Below are 19,702 nucleotides of genomic sequence, written 5' to 3'. Positions count from 1 at the left end.
AGGTTTTCAAAGTTAAAATTGATTATTTTTCAAAAACTCAACAATCATATCAATCAAATCAAACAAGGTCTGAAGTAAATAAGCAAACAAAGTTTTCAAAAGTTTCAGAAACTAACAAAACAAGAGATTTTTCAGAAAGATCCAATTCAAATCAAAAAGTTTTTCAACGTCAACATTTTAAATCAAAAATTGATACATCCTATGCTTACTCTTATGTTACCAAACCCAAAGTTGATTTTGTACCTCGAAAGCCAAATTTACCTAATTACACAAAGAAAGAAATTATGAGGATGTCAAGGGAAAAAGGAATGACTTCAAGAAAGAACATTGATCATTGGCTTGACGGAAGAGGAAAAATGTATCAGTCAAATAAATATTCAAAAGAGCAAATTCATGAAGCATACGAAAAGTATGTCAATACTTCTTCGAATGGCAGCTCATCATCTAAGGATTCGAATATCTCAGTCAAAACATGGAGACCTGTCACAAAAGCGAAGACTGTTCAATCACAAACTCAAGATGCGAAGGGAAAAGTCAGTGAACATTCGAAACTATCAAACACTTATGTTTCAGTTCCTTTAGATGATGAAGTGAACTTAATTAATAGTCTCAAAACCAAAGTTTGTGATTGGGTTAAAAGTTCTTCATTTCATTCGAAATTGAAATCTAATTTCCAAGGACCCAAAAAGCCTTGGGTACCTAAAATTTTTCATTGATTGCAGGTATTGTGTGACGAGCAATATGATAACAAATGGTACATTGATAGTGGTTGCTCTCGTCACATGACTGGAAAAAAGGAGAATTAAAGAGATTTTCGAAGTCTCAAAAATGTTGGAGTAGTAAAGTTTGGGAACAATCAAAAGTGTCAAGTCATGGGATATGGAAAAATCACAAATGGACAATTCACAGTGAATCGTGTTGCATATGTTGAAGGTCTTCAGCATAACTTGATTAGTGTTTCTCAACTTGTTGTGGGCACTGGCAATCAAGTTCTTTTCAACCAAGAAGGAAGTGTTATTTCGAATGTTAACACAAACGAAATATTACTGAAATCTAAAAGGAAAGGTGACATGTTCACTTTGGACATCAATCCAATTATAGGCAAACCAGCAGTATGTCTTCTTTCGAAAGCTACATCTGATTTAAGCTGGTTATGGCATAGAAGACTTTCACATCTCAACTTTCGAAACATAAATAAACTTGTGGTAGAAGATCTGGTAAGAGGTTTACCTATACTTAAATTTGACAATGATTCTTTATGTGCAGCTTGTGAAGTTGGAAAGCAACATAAACAAGGTCATCCAATCACAATTGATTCGAAAGTTGTTGCACCTCTTGAGTTGATACATATTGATTTGTGTGGTCCTTCGACTGTTTCAACTCTAAACAATAAACGGTACATTTTAGTTATTGTTGACGATTTTTCCATATTTACATGGGTTTATTTTCTCAGGCTCAAATCTGAAGTTGCACAAATTATGATTGACTTTATCAAAAAGATAGAAACCATGTTGAAGAAGACTGTTAGAAAAATCAAGAGTGATCATGGAACTGAATTTAAGAACAAAGTTCTTGATTCATTTTTGGTGGACAAAGGAATTACGCATAATTTTTCATCACTATATACACCACAACAAAATGGTGTTGTGGAACGAAGGAATCGCTCATTATGCGAAGCAACAAGAACCATGTTGGCATATGCAAATTTACCTCAATATCTATGGGCTGAAGCTGTTTCAACTGCATGTTTTACTCAAAACAGATCATTCATTCATTGTCGATTTAATATTACACCATACGAAATTCTGAATAATCGTAAACCTAATGTGAAGTTTTTTCATGTTTTCGGATGTAGGTGTTTTATTATGAATCTCAAGGATCATCTTTCGAAGTTCCAAGCAAAAGCTGATGAAGGAATTTTTCTTGGATATTCGCACAATTCAGTGGCATATCGAGTGTTAAATAAGCGAACACGAAAAGTGGAAGAAACGTTCAATCTCACATTCGATGATTATTATGTTAAATCTAATGAGCATAGATTTACGAATCATCCAATTTTACAAGAAACACAAGTTGAAACTGAATCTATACAAATGGATGATATTGATTATGATTTGATTTTTGGAATTTCAGATCATGCATTTGATGCTGAAGTTCATGCTCCTGACAATCACATATCAGAATTTTCAAAACTTACTGATGATTCACCATCGACTCCTCAAGAAGGTGAAACTATGAGTGATAGTCCACTGGAGGGGGAGCAATTGGATTCGAATACTTTAGATGATGAAGAGCACTCTTTCGAAGGGGAGAAAGAACAATTGAATGCTGAGATTGAGGGGGAGCATGTTGTTGAGGGGGAGCATAATGTTGATGATGCTTGTTCGAATGCAAGCTCAGACAATGATGAAATATACAAAGATGCCCCTTTGGAATTTGATCCAGCATATCCACCCATGGAAAAATGGACAAGAGACCATTCGAAGGATCAAGTTATTGGGAATCTACAAGAGGGAGTTCTGACAAGAGCTCAAATTCGTGCAAAGAATGAGGTATTGAATACTCATCAAGAATTTTGCATGTTTAATGTTTTTATCTCTAAAATTAAACCAAAAACAATTAAGAATGCAATAGAACACTCAGATTGGGTTGTTGCAATGCAATCGGAGTTGTCTGAATTTGAACGAAACAAGGTTTGGAGGTTAATTCCTAAACCTGAAAATGTTTCGATTGTCGGGTTAAAATGGATTTTTAAAAATAAAACCGACAAAGATGGAAACATTATTCGAAATAAAGCCAGACTTGTTGTAAAAGGATATTCACAACAAGAAGGAATCGACTATGAAGAAACTTTTGCCCCTGTCGCAAGACTCGATGCGGTTCGTATATTTTTGGCTTATGCAGCTCACAAAGATTTTGATGTTTATCAAATGGACGTGAAATGTGCATTTCTTAATGGAGAGCTTGAAGAAACAGTTTATGTGGAACAACCCCCAGGTTTTATTAACGAAGAATATCCTAATCATGTTTATATTTTAGATAAGGCAGTTTATGGTCTGAAACAAGCACCAAGAGCATGGTATGCAACACTTACATCATTTTTGAAACAATCTAAATTTAAACAAGGATCAGTTGATCCCACATTATTTCGAAAGAAAGTGGGGAATCATCTAATGCTTGTTCAAATTTATGTTGATGATATTATTTTTGGCTCGACTGACCCTGCTTTGTCTAGAGAATTCGAAGAATTGATGAAAAGCAAATTTGAAATGAGCATGATGGGAAAAATCAATAATTTCCTTGGACTGAATATTCGTCAAAACAGAGAAGGGATTTTCATTAATCAGGAAAAATATACGAAAAATCTGTTAGAAAAGTTTGGATTGACAAAGAGCACAAAGCTTCGTGTACCAATGGCAACAGGCATAAAGCTAACACCATCGTTGGACAAACCTGCTGTTGATATAACGTTGTATAGGAGCATGATTGGTTCATTACTTTATCTAACATCAAGTAGACCTGATATCATGTTTTCTGTGTGTAATTGTGCTAGGTATCAGTCCAATCCACGCGAACCACATCTTACTGCAGTGAAGAATATTTTTCGTTACCTTAAAGGCACAATTTCATTAGGATTGTGGTATCCTTCGAAAACTGGATTCTTCGTTCAAGCATACTCAGATGCAGACTTGGGTGGTTGTAATCTTGATCGAAAAAGCACAAGTGGAGGATGTCAATTTCTTGATGGAAAATTAGTCAGCTGGCAGTCGAAAAAGCAAACGTGTGTGTCAATTTCCACAGCTGAAGCAGAATATGTGGCTGCTGCTGCTTGCACTTTGCAAATAATATGGATCCAAAGTCAATTGCGTGATTATGCAATTAATATGAAAAAGATCCCATTATATTGTGATTCTCAAAGTGCAATAAGAATTTGTCATAATCCTGTGCAGCATTCAAAGACTAAACACATAGCTCTTCGTTATCATTTCATTAAAGATCACGTGGAGGATGGAAACATTGAAGTACATTTCGTGAAAACAACTGATCAGTTAGCTGATATATTCACGAAAGCTTTGGATGAAAAATCTCTAATGCGAATAATAGAAGGTCTTGGAATGATCGATGGCAATTCTGTTCCATGCAAAAAAGAAGAATGATAGGCGAAAAAGAATGAATCAGAGGCGCTGAATAAAAGATAACACAAAGTCATTCAGCAATCAGAGGTTACTGTTCATGGTCAACGCTTCGAATGCTTCGAATTCGCATGATTTTCACTTATTCTCAGCGTTGAGTTAATGGTTACTGTTCATAGTCAACGCTTCGAACGCTTCGAATTTGTACATTTGTCACTCTTCAAGGAATACCAAATATTTGTCTGTTAAAAAAAAAAAGATTTTCTTTTGTTTTGTCTTTAAATTTTCGAAAAATCAAAAATTCAAAAAGATTTTCTTTTGTTTTGTCCTTAAATTTTCGAAAACTCAAAAATTCAAAAAGATTTTTGTTTTTAGACTTTTGTTGCAGATTATGATGATGATTCAGAGGGGACAATGCAGGCAGTTTTAGGGTCAGGTAAAATTTTTCGTATGAATTAATATGTTTTTCATTATTCGAATTAGTTAGGTTGTCCCTAGAAGCATGCTGCTGCATGTCGTCCAAAGCCTCCATGACTCAATGTGTGTGTACGAAAGCCTTAATGAAATGTTTCGTACGAAAATTTCTTCCCAATCAGGCTTATATTCACATTAGTCTCTGAGCTACCTTACTCTTCTCACAATGAGTTAAGAGTTTCCTGTTTGGTCCAAAACATAACAGAGGTACTTTTCGTTTCTTACACCAATCTTTTTCATCAAAAACATTCTTACACGATCACACACAAAGACGTATATCCGAGAGGTCTCTGATCAAACCCATCGAGACTTAGATATATAAAAACTCTGTGTTTATGATCTGACATCATGAGTCCGTGATGGAAGTGAAACCCAAAAATCTTACAAACTAAGGAATTGACGGGGAACATTGTTCCAGATATATACGAAACTTTTGTTTCTGTACCAATGTTCGAAACTCCAAATCATATTCATTTCGAATGAGTGGTCTTGATCAAGCATTCGAAACCCACGATGTTTGTTACCCAACAAGATCCAGTATACAAATTTTTTATGAATATGATTTCCGTGTGAGTTTCATTCGACTGTCCTAGTCATGTTAAAATTTTTCAAAGCCGACTTGTCACTGACTACACTGGTCATACAAGTAATTTCTGTTACACTTTATCACCTTATGTTTAGGTTCACATGTAACGAAATTTTGAACCTACCCACGAAGCATTCTTAAAAGAAGCCCTTTGATACTTATCAAAAAGTATTCGATTGTAATTCATGGGAACATACACAAGCTGTTGCTCATCTCTCTTGATGATTAACGAAGCAACCTTTGCCCGGGGTTTAACTGCCTTCGTGTCAAATTAAATTTTTGACATCACAAAATTTTCTAAACTTTTTGTTTCTTATCTAAACTTTCTTTGGCACACTATACACACGAAATCCTTGAGGTTCTGAGTAATACCAACTCAGGCTGATGATTTCGAACATCTGGCAAATGACTTCGCTTTTTATCCCAAAAGTGAAAGAGCCTTGCCTCCATTCGAAGGGTTCTAACGGTTACAATTCTATTAAGGGGATAATGGCAGGCTGTGTATACGTGACGTATGGTATTTTGTCCGGTTTTCCAGGTGATGCGACAGACACTTTTTGACGCATGGCTACCTTTCCGCTGTACAGGTCCGATTTTCAAGGTGCCACGTCGGATCTCATTAAATGCATCCCGCTTCAAATTCAAATCATTTAGGGTTACATATAAAAGGGGGTTCAAGAGTACTTTATACGTTTATGTGATCAACACTCAAAACTTCCCAAATTCTTTGTTCTTCATCTTTTTCAAACCCTAACAATGGCGACTACTGCTCATGTCGATCCTTCTACTGAAGATACTTCTTCTGCACCAGTTATGAAGATTCAATCTACCAATTATTATGTGGATGGTGAACTTTCTCAATGTCCAGACGAATTCAAGATGCTTATAGTTTCTTTAAAACACTCTGTTTTATCCAAAGCAATGTTCAATTCCTTTTCTGTTCCGGTATCCTGGCTTTCTCAAGCAGGATCTACTGCCACATACAACAAAGCCTCTGATTCGATTACTTTTCACCTTATCAATGACAAAAAGGTTAGGCTTTCCAAGAAACCGTTTTGTCAGATTCTTGACATTCCAAATACACCTCCTTTTGTTGAATTTCAATTCTCCCAAATAATTCATATGTTTAATGAAATGGGATATCAGCCCACATTGTCAAAGATAAGTGACTTTAAGAAGTCTGGTCTTCCAAAAGTATGGAATTTTTTGTTTGGAATATTTTTGCGTTGTTTAACCGGAAGAACAGTTGGATTAGATAAAGGAAGGATGGAGGTTTATGCCATGGTGGCTGGTTTATACTATGATCTTCCAGCAGACTACTCTACACAGCTATGTAAGGAATTCCAAAAAGGAGTAGAACATACGAATGTTGTTCATGGCATTTCGTGTGCTAGGTACTGGAGTCTTATTCTGCAACATTTTGATAACAAGGAAGGCATCTTGGTTTCAAATGAAGAAGAGAAGGTTACTTTTCAATCTTATCACTTTCCGAAGGAAGTTGTTGACAATGATGATGAATTTCCAAAAGTTGCTCGGATTCCAGACGCAATGCTTAAAAGGGTGGATCCTACGAATCCTGTTTTGATTGCATATCTGAAAACATTTGATTCTTCTATTCCTACGGGAATTTTGTTGCCACGCGAAGAAAAGAAGATCAAAAAGTCGAAGAAAGCTGATCCTGCTTCACCTGAAAAGAAAACGAAGGGTTCAACATCCTCTAAATCTTCAAAGAAGAAGACAGAAAATGTTGCAGTGACAGTTGAAGCAACACAAGTGATTGAGCCAATAGTGGAAGAGACTCAAGAGAATGTGATTATTCCTTCGAAAACAGGGATGTTTCGAAGAATCAAGATGAAATCCACTCACAAACGAAAGTCACCATCACAGAAGTTGATTCGCAAGCCTCAAATTACTCACCAAGGAGTTTTAATTCGTGAGGTACCTGTTCCTATCTCTCCCGGATCCAAGAAAAGAGCAGCAGAAGATATGGCCAAACACTTGTCACAACCGAAAAAGAAGAAGACGAAGAAGACTCGAAAGATTGTTTTATCTACTGAGTCTACAGAAGAGGATGAACGAATACCAGAAACTCCAGAGTTCACTTCTATCATTACAAGTTCAATTCCTGAGAAGACTGTTATCATACCACCCGAAGTTTCGATTGCCAAGTCAATTTTTGAGGAGGTTCGAACTTCAGGCATCCCTGCACACGTATCTGATACGGATGCAAATGTCAACATGGGTGAAGGTGGTTCGAAAGATGCAGATCAAGGTCCAATTATCTCTACTCCTTTCGAATCATTGGTTTTTGTTACACCAACATCTACTATTCCTCTCACAACAACCACTGTTTCACCAACCTTTGAACATATCATCAATCAACCAATTACTTCCATTTTTTCCTCTCAATCCACTGATACACCCAAACCATCTTCACCCACTGAAACTGATAATGAAGGGTTTGGTGGAACATTCGAAGACCAAGAGTTTCATCATGAAGAAGAAGAATTTCCTGATAATATGTTAATGACAATGAAGCAATACAAAATTCTTAATCACAAGTTGAACTCCATCATTCAATCTCAAGCTGATCTTGGCGGAGGTTCATCTATTTCAAGTTTGGAGGTTGATTCTATGCTCAAGATGTTTGAATCAAGAGTAATCAACAAAGTTTCTGGAATGATAAAAGCCTCAGAGTCTGTTATTTTAGAAAAGGTTGATTATACAGATCAGAATTCTGAGCTTCGTGTTAAAACTCTCAGATCTGATTTTATGGGAGAAGTTAAGGATCTGCGAAGCATAACAAAAGAACGACATGTTCTTTTTGTTCAGGAAGTCAAGAAAGTAAGGGAGGATGTTAACTCCCAAATTCACGAACTTCATGAAGACATGAAAAAGGAAATTTTATCTGTTCAACATGATTATGCGTCCTTGAATCAGAAGGTCGATATCATTTGTGATGTTGTCACTCGATTTGTCAAGCTATACGAAGGTTTGAGTCCTCAACTAACTCAAATCTCCAAGTCTGAAAGTGAAAATTTTGAAGGTATGATCAAGTTGTTAAAGGAGTTGAAGGAGATCTCAACAAAACCGGTTTCGTCACAGTTGATTACTCCAGAATTTTTGTCCCAGAAGTTTGTGCAGTTCGAAGCCATACTTAACAAGCAACTTGCTCCACTATTTCGCATATCTAGTCTTCTTCCCACAACTACTGCCCCTCCTGTTTTCACAGGGGTGCAAGGGGGAGAAAGGAAGTCAACAGAAGAAGAAGCGAAAGTGGTGGGCAAGGTATTTCCATCTAGCATCCCTTCAACAAAACCAGTAATTGTGACTGCTCAACCAGTGACTTCAACAATCGTAACAACATTACCAATTACAAGAACAATTTCGAAAGGAATTGTAATTGGTAAACCTTTGGAATCTGGTGGAAGTGGTTCGAAGCTAAAAGACGTAACTGAAAAATCTGCTTCGAAAGACAAAGGAAAATCAATTCTGGTTGAAAAATCTAAAGAAGAAAAGAAGGCTGAAGCTGAAGCTGAACTTGAGAAAATGAGGCTTATTCAAAGCATCATGACTCTGAGGGCTGGTGATCCGAAGGGCATGAATAAAGGTGATCCAGCAAAACATTACAACTATGAAACAATCGAAGCCTTGGTTGCCTTTAATCACATGTACTCATTTGATAAGAAGCCAAAACAGAGTTATGTGGTTACAAACACCGATGCATGCCAGTTGGATTTCCCTATCAATGAGATGATGTTCATCATGCCTCAGTTCAAAGCTGAAGGGAATTTCAAAGAAAAAGATGAAGGAACTCATATGAAAATTCGTTTTCATGCAGTACTTGGCAAAGCCCCTGAGGATGTATGGTCATTGATCAAGATCAAGAAGGTGATAAGCATGAAAAAGGATGTGGTCTTTGAAAACATTGTTTAAAATGTTAAATATGTTGTGGCCAGGGCAAATGGAAAAACATGCGAATTCACTATTGCAGATTTTCCTCTGATGAACTTGTATGACCTTATACAAGTGGCATTGCTTCTGAAAGACAAATCCTTTTCTTTTCTACAAAATACAGATCCAGAGGAATTCAAACTTGGAGTTGCTCACATCAAAATCTTCATTGAGAATTATTATGAGTGCCTAGCACTGACTGATGTGGAGTTGGCTACTGCAAAGGGAATGGAAGTAAAAGTTCCAATGGCTCCTTCGTTGACTCAGACTGAGTTAAAGAAATATGCTGATGGAGAAATATGTTTAAATCCATTTGGAATTGTTTTTGCTGGAATGGATAAAGCTGGAAAAGCGAAGCTGTTTTTGTTCCAAGCTAGCGAAGTGGAGAGATATTCTACATCTCAATATACGAACTTGATTATTCGTATGAACCACTGCAAAAAGAATAATGAAGGAGACAAGAAGGAATTGAAGAAAATTATTTCTTGGTATACTGAGGTTCGAAGAGTTTTGCTGTACTCCATTACTCTACTTACAAACTGAAGACTTCGACTTTGATTACAAAGGGGGAGATTGTAAGGGTCGAAATGTTGTAATAGTCGAAGTTTGTATTTAGGGTCTTCGAACATTTTTTATAATGTATTTTACTAGGGCATAATATTCGAAGCTTCATGTTTAGTCCTTAGTATATTTTTTGTACGCTTTTCTCTTCTATAAATAGGAGTGGTTACTAGTGTCTAGGTAACGAAGTCTTTACAGAATATTCATTGTACTCTGTAAAATTTGCAAAAGCGTAATAGAGCCAAACAGATCATATTTACATCGGTGTTCAAATCTTTTGATTTTACTTTGAATTTACTCTCTAATTCGTTCAATACTTGATTCATTGACTCATCAGTGTAGGTGGTGGAGGTAATTCATTTTTGCTTTGTGATTATATGAATCTAATCACAGATGATTAAATACATATAATCACATGTGATTTTATGAATCTAATCACATATGATTTATGTGGGCATAATTCATTTTTGCTTTGACAATTCAATAGTTGTTCTCATGTATTTTATCACATGTGATTATATGTATAATCGTATGTGATTAAGTACATGAGCACAACTATTGAATCGAGAAGGAAAAAATGCATCTTGTCCACCTCAAATCATATATGATTATATACATATAATCACATGTGATTAATTACACAAAAACAATTATTCAGTCGAAACCGCAATAATAAATATTGTATACATAAATCATATCTGATTAAATACATATAATCACATGTGATTATATGTATCCAATCATATATGATTTATGTGGATGAGATTTATTGTCACATTCTCGATTCAATAATTGTTCTTTGTCCATTGTAATCATATGTGATTAAATACATATAATCATATGTGATTATATCTATCTAATCACATATGATTTATACGGACAAAAAATAATGATGTCTATCTAAATCATATGTGATTAGATACATATAATCACATATGATTATATACACAAGAAGAACTATTGAATCGAGAACACAAAGATAAATATTGTCCACATGTATCATACGTGATTAAATGCATATAATCACATGTGATTATATGTATCTAATCACGTAGAACTTATGTGGAAAATATTTATTTTCGCGTTCTCGATTCAGTTGTTATTCTCGTGTGCTTAATTACATGAGATTATATCTATCTAATTAGATATGATTTATATGGACAATATTTATTTTCACATTCTTGTTCAATAGTTGTTCTTGTACATTTAATCACATATGATTTCTGTACACAAGATTCATTTTCGCGTTTTTAATTAAATAGATTTTCTTTTTCCACATTAATCATATGTGATTAATACATACAATCACATATGATTAAATACATAAGAACAAATATTGACTCATGAATATTAGCAATATAAATCATATGTGATTTGATACATATAATCACATGTGATTAAGTACATGAGTACAACTATTGAATTGAGAAAGAAATAATGAATATTGTCCACATAAATCATATGTGATTAAATACATATAATCACATGTGATTAAAAATATTAGAACAATTATTGAATCGACGCAAGAATAAATATTTTTCACACGAATCATATGTGATTAAATATATAATCACATGTGATTAAATACACAAGAACAACTATTAAATCAACACGTGAAAAAAATATTGTCCATATAAATTATATGTGATTAAATACATATAATCACATGTGATTTAATACACGATGCCAAAAACACGAAAATAAATACGGCCCACGTAAATAATATTTTATTAAATACATATAATCACATGTAGTTATATGTATTTAATCACATATGATTTACGTGGACAATATTCATTTTTGCATTCTTGATTCAGTAGTTTTTCACATGTATTTAATCACATGTGATTATATGTATTTAATAACATATAAATCATATTTGATTCGATACATATAATCACATGTGACTCGATACATATAATCACATGTGATTATATACAAGAGAAAACCTAATGAATCAAAAACAAAATAACAAATCTTTGTAGGTGGGGGTGGTGGTGGTGATGGTTGTGGTGGGTGGGTGTTGGGTGGTGGTGGTGGCTGGTGGTAGTGGGTGGTGGATAATGATGGGTGGTGGGTGGTAGTTAGTGGTGGTGGGTAGTGATGGGTGGTGGTGGCGGGTGGTGGTGGTGGTTGGTGGTGGTGGTGGTCGTGTGTGGTGGTTATGGTGGGGGTTGTGGGTGGTGGTGAGTGGTGATGGGTGGTGGGTAGTGATGGGTGGTAGGTAGTGGTTGTGGGTGGTGGTGGCACGCGATGGTGATGGGTGGTGGAAGTGGGTGGTGGTGGCAGGTGGTGGTGGTTGGGTGGTGATGGTGGTGGCAGGTGGTGGTGGTGGTGGTGGGTGTTGGGTAGTGATGAGTGGTGGGTGGTGGTTGGTGGTGATGGTAGTGGCGAACGGTGGGTAGTGATGGGTGATGGTGGCGGGTGGTGGTGGGTAGTGATGGGGTATCAATGATCCATGTTTTAAAACAAACTAATTGATTTTTTTAAAACAAACTTATTGATTTTTTTATTTTTTTGTTACCACAAAAACTAACTCTTACACTTTTTAACTCTTTTTCCAAAAACCTATAACTCAATAAGAACTTTTGCCAAAAGTACTTTGAGATTAAAAAGCACTCTCAAACACCCCCTTAGATTTATCATGTTTGATTCATAGGAATTAGATTGAAATTGAAATATAATATTTTGTAGACAAAATTGTAAAAATTTACATGTGGATGTCAAAAATATGTGGTTTCAGTTCAAAAAGATTTAATGGGGTATCAATGATCCATGTTTGATTCGTAGGAATTAGATTGAAATTGAAATATAGTATTTTGTAGATAAAATTACAAGAATTAGATTGAAATTGAAATATAGTATTTTGTAGATAAAATTACAAAAATGGTTAATGTGGTTGTAAAAAATACGTGTATTTGGTCCACAAAAGTTTAGTGGTGCATCAGTGGCTCAATTTTGGATACTTGATCACTTGATTTTTGTAACGTCCGTAGATCCGAGCTAGTCAATTTAGAGATAATAGGGGTTGAAAACGACTTTTTGACAAAATATTATTTAGAATAAATAATCTTAACAAGTTGTAGAATACGTCTCAAGGGTTCCGTACATATAAAGAACGTTGAAATCCGAGATAACGAAGTAGTTATGGTCCGTCGAAGTTTTATGGCAAAACTGGCACGTCACCGGGAGACGTAAATAGTGAATTTACGATGGAGGACTTTTTAGCCTTAGAAATCTAAACAAAAGTTGTAGTATACGTTAAACCGAGAACATACAAAAAAAGAACGCCCAAATCTGACTTCGTATGAGGAAGTTATGAATTTTCTAAGATTTGGCTTAGCAGTGCACAACCCGAAACTCGAATTTTAGATCGAGCGGTTTTTGGCCTACGCGACCTAAATGAGAATTGAGGATCTCATTAATAGGAACTCAACGGTAAAAAGACAGACGAAAACAGAGTCCCTATGTAGAAGTTATGAATTTTACGCGGACATTTAACAATATAATATCCTCGTACTGTTAAATTTAAGATCGGTCGAGAATTAGCCGACGGAGTCAAAATGAAAGTTGTAGATCTTATTTTTACCTACGCGTGGATATAAAGAACGTCAAACACGGAAGTCGTATGTGAAAGTTACGGATTTTAGAAGTCGGAAGTGTGCTGTGCGAAAATGGGTGATGTGGCACAATCTTGGCCATTGCTTTCTCCCCAAGTCTTGCCACTAGATGGTGACATGTGGCACCAAGTTCAGCCATTTTTCACCCTATAAATAGAACCTCTCCCACCCTCATTTTCTTCACACATTTCCCATTCTTTCTTCTCTTTACTCTCTCTCTCTCTAGAACCTCTCTCTAGCCCCGAAACCCCCCGAAAAGCCTAGGGAACCTCCCTAGCACGAGGCGGAACCCCCGGAGTGCTCGACGGCTCCGAGAAGAAGAGCTTTTCGGCTCGGGAACGCTGCTCCAAGCAAAGCCCGGTTTTCTATAAAACCTGTTGTAAGTGAGCTACGCCTACGCTATTTTTAATATATAGCTTTTATTTAATTATAGTAACGTTATTAGGAACTTATAATAAGTACTTGAGCTATTATTATAGGTTATATAAGTATTGTTTAACGCTTATATAATAGTAATAATAGCTAGACTATTAATTAGTCTCGGCGAATAATAGACTAAACTCTAGTGGTAATAATACTAGGTTTCTTCGAATGAAATTATTTTTTTTAAGAAGCGAAGCGCTGTCTGAGTTCGGAATCACCACCTTTTCAAGTGAGTGCATAGTTACTTTCATCTTACACATAGATATGAAGTATTTTATATAAACTACGTGCTATGTGTGCATATTATCTGAGTACTTGCTGTCCATGCTGGATGAACGATTTTATACATGTTTTAAATGATTTAAACTATATATATATATATATATATATATATATATATATATATATATATATATATATATATATATCTACGATAATATGTTGGGTAAAATATGGGTAGATGTAATAGATGGAATATGAGTTGGATGATGAGTTGAGAGGTGTTATAGACCACGAGGTGAATGTGAGAGGTGGACGATGTGAGAAGCCTTTCCCAAATGATGGCCCCATCATCTAGCAGAGTATGGATGACAACCACGGACTATTATAGACAGTCCAGTGGAACACTAGCAGACTCGCAACCTGTAGGTGTTGTGAACGATGTGTTCACCCAGTGTACTCTAAACCCTGACGATCATGCAGACTTGGTGCCTAAACCTTGGCGATCATGCAGACTTGGTGCCAAAACCTTGGCGACTATGCGTACTTAGTGCATGTTGTATAAACCCTGGCGACTATGCAGACTTAGTGCCTAAACCCTGGCGACTATGCAGACTTAGTGCATGTTGTATAAATCCTGGCGACTATGCAGAATTAGTGCCTAAATCCCGGTGACGATGGACTTCGTGCCGATTCCTTAGGACGATCCTTAGGAATGAATGAACGAGGAGTAGTTGATTCTTAGGGTAGATCCTTAAGAGTAAAGAAGATAATGGGGATGGGTAATTGGGTTGATTGTTTGATGTTTAAACATAATAATTATATTATTGTGGGTTGAAAACCCTATGTACTCACCAGGTTTCCCAACCTGACCCACTCCAACTTATTTCTATCACAGGTGTCGATATGAAGTTACATTACACTGAGAGATTAAAGAGGTGTAGATCACTAGTGATAATGAATGTAAGTTCTGTTTACGCTTATGTTTCTGTATTGACGATGACATCCCAAATGTTTTAAAATGAATAAAAATACATTTCTTCGGAAATGCTTTGATAACGTATTTATCATGTTTTACTGGGAACAAATTCCGCAACATTTTTATCAGAAGAAGTACTCTAATTTTTATAAAGCATAAACAAAATCGGTCTTTTCTGGCCGTGAAAATGGGGATGTCACAATTTTGCATCACTCTTAATAGACTATAATTAATGCAAAATAACTTATTTTTCTATATTTCAATATTTCTAATACACATATGAAGGATAATGGAAGTGAAGGTGTGTTTAGACTGATCAACATGATCATCTATTTAAATAGCAAAACAGCAATGATAAAATATAAAATAAGAGTAGCTAAGGCGGCCATAATTCCCATGCCTATGACTGATTTGGATAGTCTTACAAGAAATGTCAGCATAAAGCATAAAGCATAAAGCATAAAGCTAATCATTGTACTATCTATGTAAAGACAACTAAGCAATATTTATTCTTCGGTCGACTCCTTCTCATTAGGTCTTCAGTATGGCTCATATACAGTGGCGATCCTAGAACAGAAACTCACGTGGTTTACTATTTAAATTAAATCAATAATATGAAAGAGTAAAAAAAATATTATTAGCGGGTCGGATCGATAGTGCACGAGGATGGCGACCATGAAGAGTTAAAGTTATTTTTTGCTACTTACGTCTTCGTTCGTGCGTAATGTTGAGGGCCGACGCTTGAATGATGAATCAATATTCACGATTTTGCTTTTTTATTATTATCTAATTTTAAGTTGTATTGAGTTATTTCTTAATAGATAATATTTTAAGTGAACTAAGTATTTGTGTTACTAAATATAAAATATAGGCAAAAAAAAGTCTAAATTTATCTCAATATTTTTACCAAAGTGGTTTACTCATAAAATTTAAGGTAGGTCACATATATTTTGTATATATTGTTTGTTATAAAAGGAAATAAGTTAGGTGGGCCGGTCAAATGGCCCACCTTGGGCCTATATATACTCGTCACTGCTCACACACTTCAGCTATCGAGGGTCACTTTATGCCTTAACAGGGTTTGGCTCAGATTTCCACGCCTAGTGGTGCATGGTATTTTGTAACCTTTGTTGATGAATGAAATCGAATGATTTGATCTCACTTCTGAAAAACAAGGGAGAAGTACACTATGCATTCAAGGAATTACACCACATCATCAAATCTCAGTACTGAAAGGAAATTCAAATATTACAATCTGATAATGGCGGGGAATATATCAACCACAAAATGCAATTTTTTGTAAAAAAAACTCCATTCGACAACAAACTTCGTGTACATGAACACCTCAACAAAATGGGTTAGCAGAAAGACAAAACTGACAGATTCTTGAAATAGTATGGGCCTCCCTATTTGACATGAATGTTCCATGAAGATTTTGGGGTGAAGCAGTTCGATTCGTTGTATACCTCATGAATAGAACTTCCTCACGGGTGATAGATTTCAAAACCTCATATCAAAAGCTACATGAATCGGTAAACATGATGATAAATTACGGACTCGAACCAATAATTTTTGAGTGTGCGACATATGTTCATCAGAACATAGGAAATTAGAGCCAAGGGAGATCATATGCATTTTTTGGGGTATGCAAAATAAAAAAGGGGTATCGATGCTATGAGCCAATCATGGAAAAAATGTATGTGACACGTGATGTATCCTTTCACGAGACCGTTCAATATTTTGGAGATCCGAGTCCTCTTTAGGGGGAGAAACAAGATGAAGTGAACCCACAGTACCAACGAAAGAAATCTATCCTTGATTTGGATCTCCATATCAACGAGAACGCGACAACTGTACACGAAACAACCGAACATGCCACCTTCGAGAACACCCCTGACGAGGGTAATTACGATACTAAAGTTGAAGAATAAGATAATCGAGATAATACAACAACCGCTGAAGCCGAGAATGCCGATGAAACTAAGTCTATCACTATTGGTCAACCTGGCATAGCTAATAGTTCGACTAATAATACTAACATTCTAGATACCACATCTGGTTTTGTCTTGTAGGAAACGAATGACACATCCCAAGCTAGACATCCTTCCAAAAGCAACTGAGGTGTTCTAAAGAAACAGTACTAACTAGACCTGAAGGCAAAGACGAAGTATCCAATCACAAATTATGTATCACATCACCGCCTAGTGCCTCCACATGCGCTACTAGTTGATAAATTGTACATTGTATCAATACCAAATGATGTACGGGAGGCTATGAAAGATGAAAAATGGAAGAAATCCATGAACGAAGAAATGGAGGTGCTACAAAAGAATCAAACCTGGCAGCTTGTGAGACTTACTCTTAGAAAAAAAACCATTGGATGCAGGTGGATATACGATGAAACTAGATTCAAAAGAAAACATAGATCGATACAAGGTAAGACTCGTGGCCACGAGATATACACAAAAATATGGGATCAATTATGGAGACACGTTTGCCCCTATAGCCGAGAGAAACACAATCTGAATCTTAATCTCGATTACAGCCAACCAAGATTTGCTTCTAAATCAATTTGATGTAAAAAACACCTTCTTGAACGAATACTTAGAAGAAGAAGTATACATGGATCCTCCTTCTAGAGTCAAAAGTAGTGGAAATGTGTGTAAACTGAAGAAGGAATTATATGATATGAAGCAATCAGCCTTGGCCTGGTTCGGAAGTGTAACAATTGGTAAAAATTGGTCAAAGTTCGGCGGCCAAGCCATCGCGAACCGCTAAGTATTAATGACCAATTGTGCGTAATTTTATGTTTATAATGTATAATAAATATATTATATTTATAATTCCTTTTAGAACATCCCAAACTGCTTAAGCCGCCTATCTTTTACTATTGAATCAAAAATCAACAAAAATTAAATCTATTTGTGGCGTTAAAAATAAAATTTTTGCATTATGTATATTGCAAAGTTACGGATAATAAATTTGAATAGCTTATGTTCTCCTAATTCCGTGGATATAAATAACGCTCAAAACGGAGGTCGTATGAGAAAGTTACGCATTTTAAAGTTATAAAAATCAGTATTTATCTGATTTTTCTAAAACAAACCGCACACTGCTTCGTTTGGAATAGCTACGAACCTCGAAAATCACTTTTGAGCATGTTTTCGTATTTAGGTTATAATATATTATTCTATTATATTTTTATCACATTTTTAATCATAGACGAAAATCAGATTCGAAAAATCTGTCGAATCTGAAACAATTAATCGCGAAACTTTAAACATTGATTTCCGGAGTTTGGTACATCGGAATTAGATTCCGTGGAATCACCACGATTAAGCCTATTGACAGACAATTTCATAAAAGTATTACGGAGTCGATCCATTGCACGAGAATCAAGAATCCGAAATTTTAACACAAAATATATTATACAAATTTATAACCCAACAATTTACTTTCCACAAAATATCCAAGAAATCTGATTTTGGTGTACAAACACACAATCATTTGCAACCTTCAACCATACTTGCAAAAATCTGATTTTTATGATTTTCTTTTTAAAACACTTTTACACAACTCTCAAATTGGAGCCCCTCTCTCACGTTCTTGGATACCACCGGCAAGGGAAGAAGAACCGGTGGCTACCATCACCTCCGCAGCTCCCTTTCCTCCTCCTTTTCCCTTCTGCAGATGACCACCACACCAAAACACCCTCCGGTCGATGAGGCACCACCCAAACCCAGCCTCTTCTTCAATTTCAAACAAAAGAACCACCAAGAAAAGAGTAACTGCCCATATTTTTCCTTCTTCCTGTCAAATACAACAATCCAAAACACCCTCTGAATCACTGCTACCCTCCTTCAATCCAGTTTCCTTCTACCTGCATATGTCGAGTTTAACAAACCCAATCACCCATCTAAACCTGTTGATCAAGCTCCATTGATTTACAGTCAAAATAAAAAGAAAAAGAAGAAGGAACCTGTGACGCTGCTGGCCATGGCAGCCTTCCCCCTCCTCCTCTCCACTTGTTCCCGTCAAGCACAACCAAACACCCCCTGAAATATTGCTGCTACAATCCTTCTTCTCCTACTGATTTCTGCCATAAACACACACACTCAAGTGTGTGTTTTTCTTCTTCTTCTGATACAAGCACGAGAGGCAGCAGCCCCTCGCACCCTCCTTTTCTTCTTTCTTGAGAGAGTAGAGCACCCGAGGTGCTTTTCCGGTTCGCCACTACCGTCTCCCCTCTTGCTGTCTCAGTTCTCATTTTTTTATCTGGATCGATTGAAGACCCCTGTTCGATTTCTACCAATATTCTTCTGACGGATTGCTGCCGGTGACGAGTTGCTAGGAACGAGAAGGATTCGTAGGGAAGCAAACTCGCCATCTCCTTCAATCGATCTTCGCAGCCCTTCCCTTTGATTCGTCGAGCACCACCACAGAAACCCCAATCTTTCCCCTTTTTATGTTTGCTACCAATCGAACCAGAAGAGGAAGAAGACGCCGGCGATCGCCATCGGCTGGCGCCCCTACCTGCGACTCACTCGATCATCGCCGGAGATTGAACCCTCATTTCCCACTGTTTCGTTGCCTCTTCCGTTCCCGATCAATTGAGGATGGAGACCTGGTTCCCCTTTTTCTTTTGTACATTTAGTGAAGTTGGCAAAAACAGTCCTTTTCAAATGCAGTTTTAAATTAAAATGAGCCCTTGATAGAAATATTTTCAAAACAGATCCCACTGGATTTAAACATT

The 19,702-nt window shown here is 36.2% G+C and overlaps 1 long non-coding RNA gene across 1 annotated transcript; it reads right to left on the bottom strand.

Moving 5' to 3' along the window:
- Positions 1-18,358: 18,358 nt before the first annotated feature.
- LOC145128498 (uncharacterized) lies at positions 18,359-19,571 on the bottom strand. The gene is made up of 2 exons (XR_013716940.1): positions 18,929-19,571; positions 18,359-18,829 (listed from the first exon to the last, which is right to left on the bottom strand). It is a non-coding gene; the product is annotated as an uncharacterized LOC145128498 (long non-coding RNA).
- Positions 19,572-19,702: the final 131 nt, after the last annotated feature.

This window comes from Lactuca virosa, chromosome 8, assembly GCF_052849685.1.
Source record: "Lactuca virosa cultivar CGN04683 chromosome 8, Lactuca_virosa_CGN04683_v6, whole genome shotgun sequence".
Classification (NCBI taxonomy): domain Eukaryota; kingdom Viridiplantae; phylum Streptophyta; class Magnoliopsida; order Asterales; family Asteraceae; genus Lactuca; species Lactuca virosa.
The sequence above is the reverse complement of the archived record's forward strand: the minus strand, read 5'-3'. Positions and strand labels throughout refer to the sequence as shown.